This window comes from Trachypithecus francoisi, unplaced genomic scaffold (genome assembly GCF_009764315.1).
Source record: "Trachypithecus francoisi isolate TF-2019V2 unplaced genomic scaffold, Tfra_2.0 Lachesis_group11, whole genome shotgun sequence".
Taxonomy (NCBI): domain Eukaryota; kingdom Metazoa; phylum Chordata; class Mammalia; order Primates; family Cercopithecidae; genus Trachypithecus; species Trachypithecus francoisi.
In genome coordinates this window covers 80,686,744-80,702,977 of record NW_022681456.1, presented here as the reverse complement: position 1 = coordinate 80,702,977, position 16,234 = coordinate 80,686,744, and the positions used below count along the sequence as shown (strand labels likewise).

At 43.2% G+C, this 16,234-nt stretch overlaps 1 pseudogene; it reads right to left on the bottom strand.

Annotated features, from left to right (window-relative positions):
* Positions 1–4,963: 4,963 nt before the first annotated feature.
* LOC117090864 overlaps positions 4,964–16,234 on the bottom strand; it is a 31,992-nt pseudogene continuing 20,721 nt past the window's right edge.

Here is a 16,234-nt window from a genome sequence, read left to right as displayed (position 1 = left end):
CTGTGGCAGGAGAATGGCGTAAACCCGGGGGACGGAGCTTGCAGTGAGCTGAGATCCGGCCACTGCACTCCAGCCTAGGCGACAGAGCGAGACTCCGTCTCAAAAAAAAAAAAAAGAAAAAAGAAAAATTTGTATATTGGCCAGGCGCAGTGGCTCACGCCTGTAATCCCAGCTACTCAGGAGGCTGAGGCAAGAGAATCATTTGAACTCGGAAAGCAGAGGTTGCAGTGAGCCAAGATTGCCCCACTGCACTCCAGCCTGGGCGACAAGAGCGAAACTCCGTCTCAAAAAAAAAAAAAAAATAAATAAATAAATAAAACGAATAAATTTTTAAAAATCAGAGGGAAAAGGATTCTACAAATCATGCTGGAACAATTGGCTCTTACTGTATACATGCAATAGCTAATATTTATAGATTTTACTATGTTCCAGGTACTATTCTAAATTGGTGGGGGTTTTTGTTGGTTTGTTTTCGTTTTTTGAGGCGGAGTCTTGATCTGTCACCAGCTGGAGTGCAGTGGCACGATCTCAGCTCACTGCAACCTCCACCTCCTGGGTTCAAGCGATTTCCCTGCCTCAGTCTCCCAAGTAGCTGGAACTACAGGCGCACGCCACCACGCCCAGCAACTTTTTTTATTTTTAGTAGAGACTGGGTTTCACCATGTTGGCCAGGATAGTCTCAATCTCTTGACCTTGTGATCTGCCCGCCTTGGCCTCCCAAAGTGCTGGGTTTACAGGCATGAGCCACCACCCCCGGCCATTTTTTTTTTTTTTTTGACAGGGTCTCCCTCTGTTGCCCAGGTTGGAGTGCAGTGGCATGATCATTGTTTACTGCATCCTCGACCTCCCAGATTCAAGCAATCCTTCCAACTCAGCATCCCAAGTAGCCAGGACTACAGGTACATGCCACCATGTCCAGATGATTTTTAAAATTTTTCCGCGTCAGGTGCGGTGGCTCATGCCTGTAATCCCAGCACTTTGGGAGGTCGAGGCGGGAGGACCATGAGGTCAGAAGTTCAAGACCAGCCTGGCCAACATGGCGAAACCTGTCTCTACTAAAAATACAAAAATTAGCTGGGTGTGATTGTGGGCACCTGTAATCCCAGCTACTCGGGAGGCTGAGGCAGGAGAATTGCTTGAACCCAGGAGGCGGAGGTTGCAGTGAACTGAGATCACGCCATTGTACTCCAGCCTGGGTGACAGAGCAAGAGCAAGACTCTGACTCAAAAAAAAAAAAAAAAATTATGTAGAGACTAGGTCAGGCTGGCCTTGAACTCCTGGACTCAAATGATCCTCCCACCTAGGCCTCCCAAAGTGTTGGGATTACAGGCTTGAGCCACTGTGCCCGGTCTTTTTATTGTTGAGTTGTAAGAATTCTTTATATATTCTAGATTCTAGATGCTTATCAGATATATGATTTGCAAATATTTTATCTCATTCTGCAGGTTAGTTGTCTTTTCACTTTCTAATAGTGTCCTTTGAAGCTCAAAAGTGTGTGTGTGTGTTTTTTTTTTTTTGAGACAGAGTCTTGCTCTGTCACCCAGGCTAGAGTGCAGTGGTGCAATCTCGGTTCACTGCAAGCTCTGCCTCCCGAGTTCACGCCATTCTCCTGCCTCAGCCTCCTGAGTTGCTGGGACTACGGGCACACGCCACCACGCCTGGCTAATTTTTGTATTTTCAGTAGAGACAGGGTTTCACCGTGTTAGCCAGGATGGTCTCAATCTCCTGACCACGTGATCCACCTGCCTCAGCCTCCCAAAGAGCTGGAATTACAGGCGTGAGCCACCACGCCCAGCCTGAAGCTCAAAAGTTTTAAATTTTGATAAAGTCCAATTTATCTTGTTTATGCTGTTGGTGTCATATCTAACAAACCATTGCCTAATACAGCATCATAAAGATTTACACCTGTGCTTTCTTCTAAGAATTTTGTTGTTTTTAGCAGTTTGATTCATTATGAGATACTTTTGTATATGGTATGAGGTAGAGGTCCAATTTCGTTCTTTTTCATGCACAGTTGTCACAGCACCATTTGTTGGAAAAAATATTATTTCCCTCATTCAGTCCTCTTGGCACCCTTGCCAAAACTCATTGGACCTTAAATATATTGGTTTATTTCTGGACTTTCAATGTTATTTCATTCTTCTATATGTCTGTCCTTATGCCAGTATCAAAAGGCTTGATAATCTTAGCTTTGTAGTAAGTTTTGAAACTGGGAAGTATGAATCCTCCAATTTCGTTCTCTTTTTTCAAGATTGCTTTGGATATACTGGGTCCCTTGCATTGCCACCCGAATTTTAGGGTCAGCTTGTCAATTTCCATCTAGGATTTTCATAGGAATTCCCTTGAATCTGTAGATTAGGGAGTATTGCCATCTTAACAATATCGTATTCCAATCTATGGACATCGAATGTCTTAACATTTATTTAGAGCTTCTTAATGTCTTTCAACTGTATTTTTTGTAGGTTTACTTTGTTTTTTATTTTGTATTTTTATTTTATTATTTTACTTTTTTAGACACAGGATTTCATCATGTTGCCCAGGCTGGTCTCAAACTCCTGGGCAACAAGGTGAAACCCCGTCTCTAATGGGGTTAGATCCACCCACCCTAGTCTGCCAAAGTGCTGGGATTACAGGTGTGAGCCACCTCGCCTGGCCTTATTTTGTTTTTTAAGTTAGAGACAGGGTCCCACTATGTTGCCCAGCCTGGTGTCAAACTCTTGGTCTCAAGCAGTCCTCCCACCTTGGCCTCCCAAAGTGATAGGATTACAGGCATGAGCCACTGTGCCAAGCCGTGTTTTGTGGTTTTCATTGTACAAATCTTGCATTTCTCTTGTTAAACTTACTCATACTTTTTATTTTCTTTTTTGAGACAGGGTCTCCCTTTGTCACTTAGGCTGGAGTGGTGCAATCATAGCTCACTATAACCTCCAATTTCTAGGCTCAAATGATCCCCCCACCTCAGCCTCCTGAGTAGCTAGGACTACAGGTGGGTGCCACCATGCCTGGCTAATTTTTTTTTTTCTCTCTTGCCTTGGCCTCCCAAGGTGCTAGGATTACAGGTATAAGCCACCATGCCTGGCCTCTTTCTTTTTTCATTTAGAGATGGGGTCTTGCTATGTTGACCAGGCTGGTCTGAAACTCCTGGCCTCAAGGGATCCTCCTACCTAGCCTCCCAAAGTGCTGGGTTTGCATGTATAAGCCACTATACCTGGCAAGTCTTTCATTATTAAGTGTGTTGTTAGCTGTTGTTTTTTTGGTAGCTGTACTTTAATCAAAGTGAGGAAGTTACCTTCTATTTCTAGATTGTTGAGTGTTTTTATCATGAAAGAGTGTTTGATTTTTATCAAATATTTTGTCTATTTAGATGATCACGTGGTTTTTGTCTCCTATTCTGTTAATATAGTGTATAACATTGATTGATTTTCATTTGTTAAACCAACCTTGCATTTCTGGGATAAATCTCAGTTGGTCATAGGGCATAATTTTTTACATGTTGCTGGATTTAAGTTTGCTAGTACTTTGTTGAAGATTTTTGTGTCTATGTTTATAAGATATATTAGTCTGTAATTTTCTTCTTGTGATGTCTTTATCTGGTTTGATTACCAATCAGGGTAATACTGACCTCATAGAATGAACTGAGATATGTTGCCTCCTCTTCTTTTTTTTTTTTTGGAGACAGGGTCTCACTCCCATCACCCAGGCTGGAGTGCAGTGGTGCGATCTCAGCTTACTGCAGCAGCCTTCACTTCCTGGCCTCAGACAATTCTTCCACCTCAGCCTCCCAAATAACTGGGACTACAGGTGCGTGCCACCATGCCCGGCTAATATTATGTATTTTTAGTAGAGACAGGGTCTTGCCACGTTGCCCAGGCTGGTCTCTAATTCCTGGGCTCAAGTGATCCCCACACCTCGGCCTCCCAAAGTGCTGGGATTACAAGTATGAGCCACCACAGCCAAACTCCTCTTCCATTTTTTTGGAAGAGTTTGTGAAAAATTGGTGGTATGGCCAGGTGCAGTGGCTCATGTCTGTAATCCCAGCACTTTGAGAGGCTGAGGTAGGAGGATTGCTTGAGGTTAGGAGTTCAACCTGGACAACATAGTGAGATCCCATCTCAACAAAAATTACAAAAATATATGTATATATAACCAGGCATCATGGTGGCACATGCTTGTAGTCTTAGCTACCTCAGGAGGCTGAGGCAGGAGGATTGCTTGAGCCCAAGAGTTGGAAGTTGCAGTGAGCTATGATCATGCTACTGCACTGGGCAATAGAGCAAGACTGTGTCGAAAGAAAGAAAAGAAAAAAGGCAAGGCAAGGCAAGGCAAGGCAGGGCAGGGCAGGGCAAGGCAAGGCAGGGCAGGGCAGGGCAGGAGAGGGCAGGGCAGGGCAGGGCAAGGCAAGGCAAGACCCTGGCGAAAGAAAGAAGGAAGGAAGGGAGGGAGGGAGGGAGGGAGGGAGGGGGAAAGGAGGGAGGGAGGGAGGGAGGGAGGGGGAAGGAAGGAAGGAGGAAGGAAGGAAGGAGGAAGGAAGGAAGGAAGAAGGAAGGAAGGAAGGAAGGGTGTTAAGTCTTCTTTAAACATTTGACTGAATTCACCAGTGAAACAATATGGTCCTGGGATTTTCTTTGTGGAAATTTTTTATTTTTAATGAGTAATTCAGTCTCTTTTCTTGTTATGCGTTTATTTAATTTTTTAAAATTTCCTCTTGAGTCAGTTTCAGTAGCTTGTGTCGTTCTAGGAATTCTTACATTTCATCTAGATTATCTAATTATTGGCATGCAATTTTCATAATATTCCCTTAGAATAATTTTTATTTCTGTGAGGCTGATGATAACATTCTTTATTTTATTCCTGATTTTAGCAATTTAAGTCTTCTCTCTCTCTCTCGTTTTATTTTTATTTTTGAAAGCAATTTTATAACTATTTGATGTATATGATGATCAGCCGTTCTCATCCACATTGCCTACAGATTTTTGAAAGCAGTAACAGGTACATTGGTAACCAAAGTATAGAGCTTATTTGGTAAATCTTCGTCCTCATTATGTTTTCTGGACAACCGCACACGGATGTGATCTGGGACATTCCTTATTCCTTTGGCCCAGACAGCCTTGTTGAGTCTGGTATCAATGCGCACATGTGGAGTTCCCATCTCCTTCGTGGCAAATTTCCAGATCTCTTTGAGTGCCCAAGGGGAACACTTCTTGAAGCCCACTCCATGGATGCACTTGTGAAGGTTAATGGTGTATTCTCGGTCACCACCTCGTTGATGGCAGAACAGCCCTTTTTCTTCTCACCACCCTTCTTTGCAGGCCATTCTGGGCCCAAGTTGGAAAGCTTTCTTTTTCTTTTCCTTCCTTCCTTCCTTCCTTCCTTCCTTCCTTCCTTCCTTCCTTCCTTCTTTCTTTTCTTCCTTCTTTCCTTCCTTCCTTCCCCTTCCTTCCTTCCTTCCTTCCTTCCTTCCTTCCTTCCTTCCTTTCTTTCTCTCTCTCTCTCTCTTTCTTTCTTTCCTCTTTTTCTCTTTCTTTCTTTCAGACAGGGTCTTGCTCTGTTGCCCAGCCTGAAGTGAAGTATGTGCATAGCTCACTGCAGCCTTGAGCTCCCAGGCTCAAGCAATCCTTCTGCCTCAGCCTACTGAGTAGCTAGGACTACAGGTACATGCCACCATGCCAGCCCAGCTAATTTTTTGAATTTTGTTTTGTGTAGACACGATCTCACTTTTGTTGCCCAGCCTGGTCTCAAACTCCTAACTTTGGCCAGGCATGGTGGCTCACACCTGTAATCCTAGCACTTTGGAAGGCTGAGGCAGGTGGATTGCTTGAGTCCAGGAGTACAAGACCAGCCTGAGTAACAGGGCGAAATCCCTGTCTACAAAAAATACAAAAATTAGCCAGGCATGGTGGCTCACACCTGTAGTCCCAGCTACTAGGGAGGTTGAGTTGGGAGGACCGCTTAAGCCCAGGAGTTCGAGATTGTAGTGAATGGCGTGTCACTGCACTCCAGCCTGGGCAACAGAGTGAGACACTGTCTCAAAGAAAAGCCAAAAAATCCCCCCAAAAAGTCCTGACTTCAAATGATCCTCCTGCCTCAGCCTCCCAAAGTGTTGGGATTACAGGCATGAGCCAGCAGGCCCAGCTGAGTCTTCTCTCTTTTTATCTTAGTCACTCTAGCTAAAGTTTTGTCAATTTTGTTCGTCTTTTCAAAGAATCAATTTTTGGTTTCATTGATTTTATCTATTATTTTTTCATTCCTTAGTTCATTTATTTCCAGTCTAATCCCTATATCTCTATTATTTCTTTCCTCCTACTTGCTTTGGGTTTAGTTTTCTTTTTTTTAATTACAATTTTTTTTTTTTTTTAAAGACACAAGGTTTCACTCTGTCACCCATGCTGGAGTGCAGTACCCCGATCATAGCTCGCTGCAGCCTCAAGCTCCTGGGCTCAAGTGATGCTCCCATCTCAGCCTTCCAAGTAACTAGGACTACAGGAAAGTGTCACTATGCCTGGCTAATTTTTTTGGGGGGGTGGTGTAGAGATGGGTCTTACTTATGTTAACCAGGTTGGCCTCAAATTCCTGGCCTCAAGTGATCTTCCCATCTCAGCCTTCCAAGTAGTTAGGACTACAGGCAAGTGTCACCATGCCTGGCTAATTTTTTTTTTTTTTTTTTTTTTGTAGAGATGGGTCTTACTATGTTGACCAGGTGGGTCTCAAATACCTGGCCTCAAGTGATTTTCCTACCTTAGCCTTCCAAAATGTTGTGATAATAGGCATGAGCCATAGCACCTAGATGTTTTTTTCCTTTGGTTTAGGCTATTGAATTTGAGGTCTTTTTTCTTTTTTAAATTCATTCATTTACAGCTATAAAATTCCTTCTAAGCACTGGTTTAGCGGCATTCGATAAAATTTTAATAGGTTTTGTTTTTATTTTTATTTATTTCAAAGGGTCATCTAACATCCCTGTAATTTCTTCTTTGACTCATTGTTTATTTAGGAATATGTTTTTTATTTTCTGCATATTTGGGAATTTCTCATTTTCTTCTGTGATTAATTTCTAATTTTATTCCGTTATGATTACAAAACATACTTTGCATTATTATAATACTTTAAAGTTTATGAGTTATTTTTTGGCCTAAAATATGTTTTATACTGAAAATTTTTTCATGTGCCCTTTATTTTTCTTTGTTTTTTTAGACAGAGTCTCACTCTGTCACTCAGGCTGTAGTACAGGGTGCAATCTTGGCTCACTGCAACCGCTGCCTCCCAGATTCAAGTGATTCTCATGCCTCAGCCACCCCCGTAGCTGGGATTACAGGCGTGCACCACCACACCTGGCTAATGCTTATAGTTTTAGTAGAGATGGGGGTTAGCCATGTTGGCCAGGCTGGTCTCGATCTCCTGGCCTCAAAAGATCCATCAATCTCAGCCTCCCAAAGTGCTGGGATTACAGGTGTGAGCCACTGCCCCTGGTCCTCATGTGAACCTAAGAAGAATATATTCTGCCATTGTTAGGTGGAGTGTTTTATAGATAGCTGTTAAGTCTAGTAGGTTAATAGTATTGTTCAAATCATCCCTTTCCTTGTTGATCTTTTGTCTAGATGTTCTATCCATTATTGAAAGTGGAGGTATTGAAGTCCTCAATGATTATCATTGAATTGCTTATTCCGTTTTGTTTTTGTTTTTGTTTTTGAGGTGGAGTCTCACTCTGTTGCCCAGGCTGGAGTGCAGTGGCACAATCTCTACTCACTGCAACCTCTGCCTCTTGGATTCAAGCAATTCTCCTGCCTTAGTCTCCCAAGTAGCTGGGATTACAGGCACGTGCCACCACGCCTGGCTAATTTTTATATTTTTAGTAGATGGGGTTTCACAATGTTGGCCAAGCTGGTCTCAAACTCCTGACCTCAAGTGATCCACCCACCTTGGCCTCCCAAAAGTGCTGGGATTACAGGCATGAGTCACCACGCCCAGCCTGAATTGCCTGTTTCTTCTTTCAAGTCTGTCAATTATTGCTTCATGTTTTGGGAAGCTCTGTTGTTAGGTGCATTTATGTTGATAATTGCTACATCTTTTTCTTTTCTCTTTTCTTGTCCATCTTCTTGATTGATAAAATTGACCTTTTGCCTGGGTGCAGTGACTCACACCTGTTATCCCAGGACTTTGGGAGGCCAAGGTGGGAAGATCACTTGAGCCCAGGAGTTTGAGACCAGCCTGGGCAACATAGTGAGACCCCATCTTGACAAAAAAAAATTAAAAATTAGCGGGACATGATAGTGTGTGCCCATAGTCCCAGCTACTTGTGGGGCTGAGGTGGGAGGATTGCTTGAGCCCTGGAGTTTGAGGCTATAGTGATCCATGGTCACACCACTACTTTCCAGCCTGCGTGACAAAGTGAGACCTTGTCTCAAAAAAGGAGAAAAAGGGCTGGGCATGGTGGCTCATGCCTGTAATCCCAGCTCTTTGGGAGGACGAGGCAGGCAGATCACAAGGTCAGGAGATCGAGACCATCCTGGCCAACATGTTGAAACCTTGTCTCTACTAAAATACAAAAAATTAGCTGGGCGTGGTGGCATGTGCCTGTAGTCCCAGCCACTCAGGAGGCTGAGGCAGGGGAATCGCTTGAACCTGGGAGGCGGAGGTTGCCGTGAGCTGAGATTGCACAACTGCACTCCAGCCTGGGGACAGAGCAAGATTCAGGATAAAAAAAAAAAAAAAAGAAAGAAAAAAAAGACTATTTAATAATTTTTAAATGTCCTTCTTTGTTTCTAGTAACAATTTTTGACTTTCAGTGCTTTTTTGTCTTATATTAGTACAAACCAATTGAGATTACTTGGTTATTGTTTGCATCATGTATCTTTTTTCTTCCTTTTACTTTCAGCCTATAAATGTCTTTTTTTCTTTCTTTCTTTCTTTTTTTTTTTTTTTTGCTGTTAAAAAAAAGTGAGGTTATTATTTAATTAGCAAGACAGGGTCTTACTGTGTTGTCTAGGCTGGCCTGAACGTTCTGGCCTCGAGCAGTCCTCCCACCTCAGCCTTCCAAAGTTCTGGGATTACAGGCATGAGTGACCACATCAGGTATCAACCTGTAAGTATCTTTGAATCTATAATGTGTTTTTGTAGACAGCTTATAGTTGAATCATATTTTTTTGCTCATTATGCAAATTTCTGCCTTTTACATTTAGTGTAATTCCTATAAGACAGAACTTATATCTGCCATTTTGCTATTTGTTTCTATACGTCTTGTGTTTCCCCTCCCATTCCAGGATTCCTGCTATCTTTTGTATTAAATAGTGTCCCATTTTAATTCCTTTGTTATTTCCTTTAATAATCTTTTGAAATATTTTCTTAGTGGTTGCCCTGGGGATTACAATTAGTATCTTTATTTATAACAATCTAATCTGAATTAATATCAACTTAATTTTAACAGTAAATAAAAGCTTTGTTTCTGTATAGCTTTATTTTCACCTTCCTCCTTTGTGCAGTTATTGTCATACAAATTACATGTTTCTACATTGTATGCCCATCAACATAGATTTTTTTTTTTTTTTGAGACAGAGTCTCACTCTGACACTCAGGCTGGAGTGCAGTGGGGCAATCTCAGCTCACTACAACCTCTGCTTCTGGGGTTCAAGCAATTCTCGTGCCTCAGCTTCCTGCATAACTGAGATTACAGATGTGAGCCACTACACCCGGCTAATTTTTGTATTTTTAGTAGAGACAGGGTTTCGCTATATTAGCCAGGTTGGTCTCGAACTCCTGACTTCAAGTGATCCACCCACCTCTACCTCCCAAAAGGGCTGAGATTACAGGTGTGAGTCACCATGCCCAGCCCCATCAACATAGATTTATAATTTTAAAATATAATTGTCTTTTAAATATGACAAGAGAAAAGGAAATTTACAAGCAAAAATTATATTCATATTATCTTTATATTTACCTTATACAATTATCTTCACTAAAGCTCTTTATTTTCTCATATGGATTAGAGTTGCTATCTAGTATGCTTTCATTTAAGCCTGAAGGACTTCCTTTAGTATTTCTTAGAGGACAGATTTGTTAGTGACAAATTCTTTCAGTTTTTGTTCATCTGAGAATGTCTTAATTTCTTCTTCATTTTTGTTTTAGAGATGGGGTCTTGCTATGTTGTTCTAGCTAGTGTCAAACTCCTGGCCTCAAGTGATCATCCTGCCTCAGTCTCCTGAGTAGTTAGGATTGCAGGCATGACCCTTTGCACCTGCCTTCTTAGTTTTTGAGGGATACCTTTGCTGGATGTAGTGTCTTGGTTGACAGTCTTTTTCTATTTTTTTTTTTTTTTTTTGAGATGGAGTCTTGCTCTGTCACCCAGGCTGGAGTGCAGTGGTGCAATCTTGCCTCACTGTAACCTCCGCCTCCAAGGTTCAAGTCATTCTCCTGCTTCAGCCACCTGAGTAGCTGGGATTACAGGTATGTGCCACCACACCAGGCTAATTTTTGTATTTTTAGTAGAGACAGGGTTTCATCATGTTGGCCAGGCTGGTCTCGAACTCCTGACCTCAAGTGATCTGCCTGTCTCGGCCTCCCAAAGTGTTGGGATTACAGGTGTGAGCCATGGCACCTGGCTGACAGTCTTTTTGTTTTAGTTCTTGGATGTCATTCCACTGCCTCTGGCTTCCAAGGTTTCTGTTAATAAATCATATTGAGGATCCCTTGTACACATGAGTAACTTTTCTCTTGCTGCTTTCAACATTCTTTCTTAATCTTTGTCTTTTGATGGTGTGGTTATGATGTGTGTAGTGTGTAGTGGTGGATCTGTTTGAATTTTTCCTACTTGGAGTTGGTTGGACTTCTTGGATTTGTAAATTAATGCTTTTCATCAAATTGGGAAGTTTTCAGCCATTTCTTCAAATATTCTTTCTGTCCCTTTCTCTTCTCTCCTCACCTTAGTTTATTTGATGACATATGACAAGTCTCTGAGGCTCTGTTCATTTTTCGTCATTCCTTTTGATTGTTTTTTCTCAGATTGGATAATCTCAATTGACCTGCCTCCAGTTCAGTCTTTCTCATTATGTCTGCTTGAATCTGCTGTTAAGACCTTGTAGTGAAGTTTTCATCTGTTATTGTACTCTTCAACACCAAGGTTTCTTTCTTTCTTTTTTTTTTCCTTTGAGACAGGGTCTCACTGTATTACCCAGGCTGTAGTGTAGTGGTGCAATCTTGGCTCACTGCATCCCTAACCTCCTGGGCTCATACAATCCTCCTGCCTCAGCCCTCCAAGTAGCTGGGACTACAGGCACACATCACTATGCCCAGTTAATTTTTTGTATTTTTCGTAGAGACAGGGTAGGCAGAGACTCAAGCAATCTGACTGCCTTGGCCTCCCAAAGTGCTGGGATTGCAGGTGTGAGTCACCACACCTGGCCTATTTGGTTCTTTTTTTTTTTTTTCTGAGACGGAGTTTCGCTCTTGTTGCCCAGGCTGGAGTGCAATGTCGTGATCTCAGCTCACCGCAACCTCCACCTCCCAGGTTCAAGCAATTCTCTAGCCTCAGCCTCTGGAGTAGCCAGGATTACAGGCATATGCCACCATGCCGAGCTAATTTTGTATTTTTAGTAGAGACAGGGTTTCTCCATGTTGATCAGGCTGGTCTCAAACTCCCAACTTCAGGTGATCCTCCTGCCTTGGCCTCCCAAAGTGTTGGGATTACAGACGTGAGCCACCGCGTCTGGACTGGTTCTTTCAAAATAATTTGTTTTCTTCTTTTTTCTTTTTGTTTCTTTTAATTGAGGTGGGGTGTTGACCAGGCTGGTCTCAAATTCCTGGCCTCAAGTAATCCTCCCCCTTTGGCCTCCTAAAGTGTTGGGATTATAGATGTGAACCACCACACCCAGTCATAATTTCTATCTCTTTATTGATATTCTCTATTTGGTGACACATTTCTCATACTTTCTGCTATGGTTTGAATATTTATCCCCTCCAGAATTTGTGGAAATTTTTTTTTTTTTTGAAACGGAGTCTTGCTCTGTCGCCCAGGCTGAAATGCAGTGGCGCAATCTCTGCTCACTGCAACCTCCACCTCCCGAGTTCAAGCAATTCTCCTGCCTCAGCCTCCTGAGTAGCTGGGATTACAGGCATGCACTACCATGCCTGGCTAATTTTTGTATATTAATAGAGGTGGGGTTTCACCATGTTGGACAGGCTGGTCTGGAACTCCTGATCTCAAGTGATCCACCTGCCTCAGCCTCCCAAAATGCTGGGATTAGAGGCGTGAGCCACCGCGCCCAGCCTCATGTGGAAATTGAACCCTGAATGTGGCAGTATTGAGAGGTGGGACCTTTAAGAGGCGACTGGGTCATGAGAGTTCTGACGTGATGGATGGGTTAATCCATTCATGGAAAAATGGGTTAAAGGATTAACAGGTTATTGTGAGAGTGGAAACGGTGTAACAAGAGGGAGACAGACCTGAGTTAACATGCTCAGCCCCCTCACCATGTGATGCCCTGTATCACCTCAAAATTCTGTAGTGCCTGCCAACAAGAAGGCTCTCACCAGAAGCAGCTCCCTGACCTTGGACTTTTCAGCCTCCATAACTATAAGAAACAAATTCCTTCAATGACTGTTTGAATTAAATAAAAAGGAATACAAATAAATAAATTTCTTTTTAAAAATAAATTGCTGGCCGGGCATGGTGGCTCACGTCTGTAATCCCAGCACTTTGGGAGGCCAAGGTGGGCAGATTGCCTGAGCTCAGCAGTTGGAGACCAGCCTGGGCAACACGGTAAAACTCCGTCTCTACTAAAATACAAAAAATTAGCTGGGCATGGGGGCGTGCGCCTGTAATCCCAGCTGCTGGGGAGGCTGAGGCAGGAGAATCGCTGGAACCTGGGTGGCGGAGGTTGCAGTGAGTCAAGGTCACACCACTGCTCTCCAGCCTGGGCAACAGAGTGAGACTTCATCTCCAAAATAAATAAATAAGTAAGTAAATAAATAGATAACCCAGTTTCAGGTATTCCATTATAAGAAACAGAAAACAAAGCCACTTCTTTTTCATTCTTTAGACATGGTTTCCTTAATTGTTTGAACAGGCACAGTGCTCATGCCTGTAATCCCAGCACTTTGGGAGACCGAGGTGGGAGGATCACTTCAGCTCAGGAGTTCGAGTCCAGCCTGGGCAACATAGAGAGACGCTGTCTCTACAAAAAATTTAAAAAATTATCTAGGCATGGTGGTGCACACCTGTGGGGTCCTGTCTACTTGGGAGGCTGAGGTAGGAGGATTGCAAGGGCCCAGGAGGTCGAGGCTGCAGGGAACTATAATTGTGCCACCACACTCCAGCCTGAGCAACAGAGCAGCGTGACCCTCTTTCAAACATAAACAAATGAAAGTATTTATCTAGTATGTGCAACATCTGGGTTTTCTCAAGGATAATTGATATTGACTGCTTTTTTTCTGTGTGATTCAGATTTTCTCTGCATGTGTCATAATTTTTTGTTGAAAACTGGACGATTAAAATCATATATTGGCCGGGCATGGTTGCTCACACCTGTAATCCCAGCACTTAGGGAGGCCGAGGAGGGTAGATTACTTGAGGCCAGAAGTTGGACACCAGTCTGGCCAACATGGTAAAACCCCATCTCTACTAAAAATATCAAAATTAGCCAAGCACGGTGGTGCACACCTGTAATCCCAGCTACTTGGGAGACTGAGGCAGTAAAATTGCTTGAACCCAGGAGGTGGAGGTTGCAATGAACTGAGATGGTGCCACTGCACTACAGCCTGAGAAACAGAGTAAGACTCTGCCTCAAAATAAATAAAAGAGTCCTAGTAGGTGTCTAAAGGTGAGGTATAAAGTGTTACCCAGGAGGAGGTGGGCTACACTCCAAAAGACTGCTTGAGTTTTCCAATTTATACAAATTGAAATTTGGGGAACATGTATGGGAATAGATACTAAGGGTTGGGATAATAGTGTAAGCAACACAAAATTGGATTTGGCCCAGTTTATTGATATGGGCTTACTGCATTGAATGTTGCTGCTTGAGGAGTTAGAAAGTGCTCTAACAGTTTGAGTGGTTGGCTAAAACATATTCCAAAGATGTCCCATAGTTGAGTGAATTGAAATTGCTGGACCTGTCTTGGTTTAATGCAGAGGAAGGGATTCAAAGGCTTAGGGAATTGGAATGTTAGAGTGCATTTGTCATTTAAGACCTACTTACCTACACTGGGAGGGTCCAGATGACTTACCGTTCTGTGAGAAATAAATTTGTGAGAGGCTCCAGCATCCTCAAAGAGCTCTGTGATCCCTCTCCTCTGTAGGTCAAGTTATAGCCTGACTGGTTCTTTTTGCCCACTGCCCTGAAAAAATCCAAGGCACTAGACTGGGTGTGGTGGCTGACACCTGTAATCCTAGCAGTTTGAGAGGCCAAGGTGTGTAGCTCGCTTGAGCCCAGGAGTTTGAGACCAGCCTGGGCGACATCACAAAACCTCATGTCTACAAAAAAATACAAAAAAATTAGCTGGGTATGGTGGCACTCACCTGCAGTCCCAGTTACCCAGGAGGCTGAGGTGGGAGGATCACCTGATCCCAGGAGGTCTAGGCTGCAGTTTGCCATGATCGCACCGCTGTACACTAGACTGGGCAACAGAGTGAGACCCTGTCTAAAAAAAGAAAACAAAAACAAACAAAAAATACCAATGCACTGAGAATTGCCACAAATAAAGAGTTTAATTATTGCAGATCCAGCCAAGAGGATGGATGGGAGAAATGTCTCAAATTCACCTCTCCAAGAATTCAGAGGTTGGGGTTTTTAAGGGTACTCTGACAGTCAGAGGCCTGGGGAACTGAAACAATTGACTGGCTGGAGATGAAATCACAGGGGTATCTAATAAGGACCACCAGAAGCAGTTTGCTTTTAGCTGGCAAGGCCAGCAATACACTTTAACTATGCTATCTCAGAGCTATATCAACTCTCCAGTCCACTGTCATAATTTAGTTCACAAAGATCTTGATTGCTTTTTTCTTCCATGAGATATTATGCTGGCCCATTACATTGATATTATTATTATTATTGTATTATTTTAGAGACAGGATCTCACTCTGTTACCCAGGTTGGAGTGCAGGGGTGTGATCATAGCTCACTATAACCTCAAACTTCTAGGATCAATATATTCCCCATTTGGGTATGTTACTCCAGCCCATTTACCAAATGACCTGAAAAGTTTCCAATTTTGAGTGGAGCCCAGAACAGAAGTCTCTGTAACAGGTCCAGGGTGCTGTGCAAGCAGCTCTGCTGCTTGAGCCATGTGATCCAGCAGATCTAGTGGTGCTTGAAGTATCAGGGGCAGATATGGACACTCTCAAAGGTCTTCAATCCTCTGCAAAGAAGTACTCTTTTTTTTTTTTTTTTTTAGACAGAGCCTTGCTCTTATCACCCAGGTTGGAGGGGGGCAATGGTGCAATCTCGGCCCACTGCAACCTCCACCTCCTGGGTTCAAGCGATTCTGCCTGTCTCAGCCTCCCAAGTAGCTGGGATTACAGGCGCCTGCCACCATACCTGGCTAATTTTTCTATTTTTAATAGAGACAGGGTCTTGCCATGTTGGCCAGGGTGGTCTTGAACTCCTGACCTCAGGTGATCCGCCCGCCTTGGCCTCCCAAAGTGTGGGATTATATGCATGAGCCACCGTGCTCGGCCAGAAATACTCTCCTTTTGAGAAGTAACTCTTTGACCTGCTACTGGGTGTTAATAGAGACTCAATACTTAACCTCAGGTCACCTAGTTACCATGAAACCTGAGCTGCTTATCATGAACTTGGTGTTATCTGCCCCACCAAGTCACAACATTGGGCGTGCACAGCAGCATTCCATCATCAAATGGAAGTGGTGTGTACATGATTGGGCTTGAATAGCCCCTGAAGGCACAGGTAAGTTACATGAAGAAGTGATCCAAATACCTCTAGCCCCCATTGCTGTTACTTTGCATTCTCTCTCCCAGCCTGCACCTATGGCCTCATGGAATGTTGCCTATGATCCGTTGACAGAGAAAAAAAGACTCAGGCTGGATTTACAGATGGTTCTGTACATTACACAGGCACCACCCAAAAGTGGACAGCTGCACACAAGAGTCCCTTTCTGGGACACCCCAAAGGACAGTGGTGAAGGGAAATCCTCCCAGTGGGGCAGAACTTCAAGCATTACACCAGGTCGTTCACTTTGCTTGGAAGGAGAAATGGTCAAACATTCTATTATATATTGATTCATGGTCTGTAGC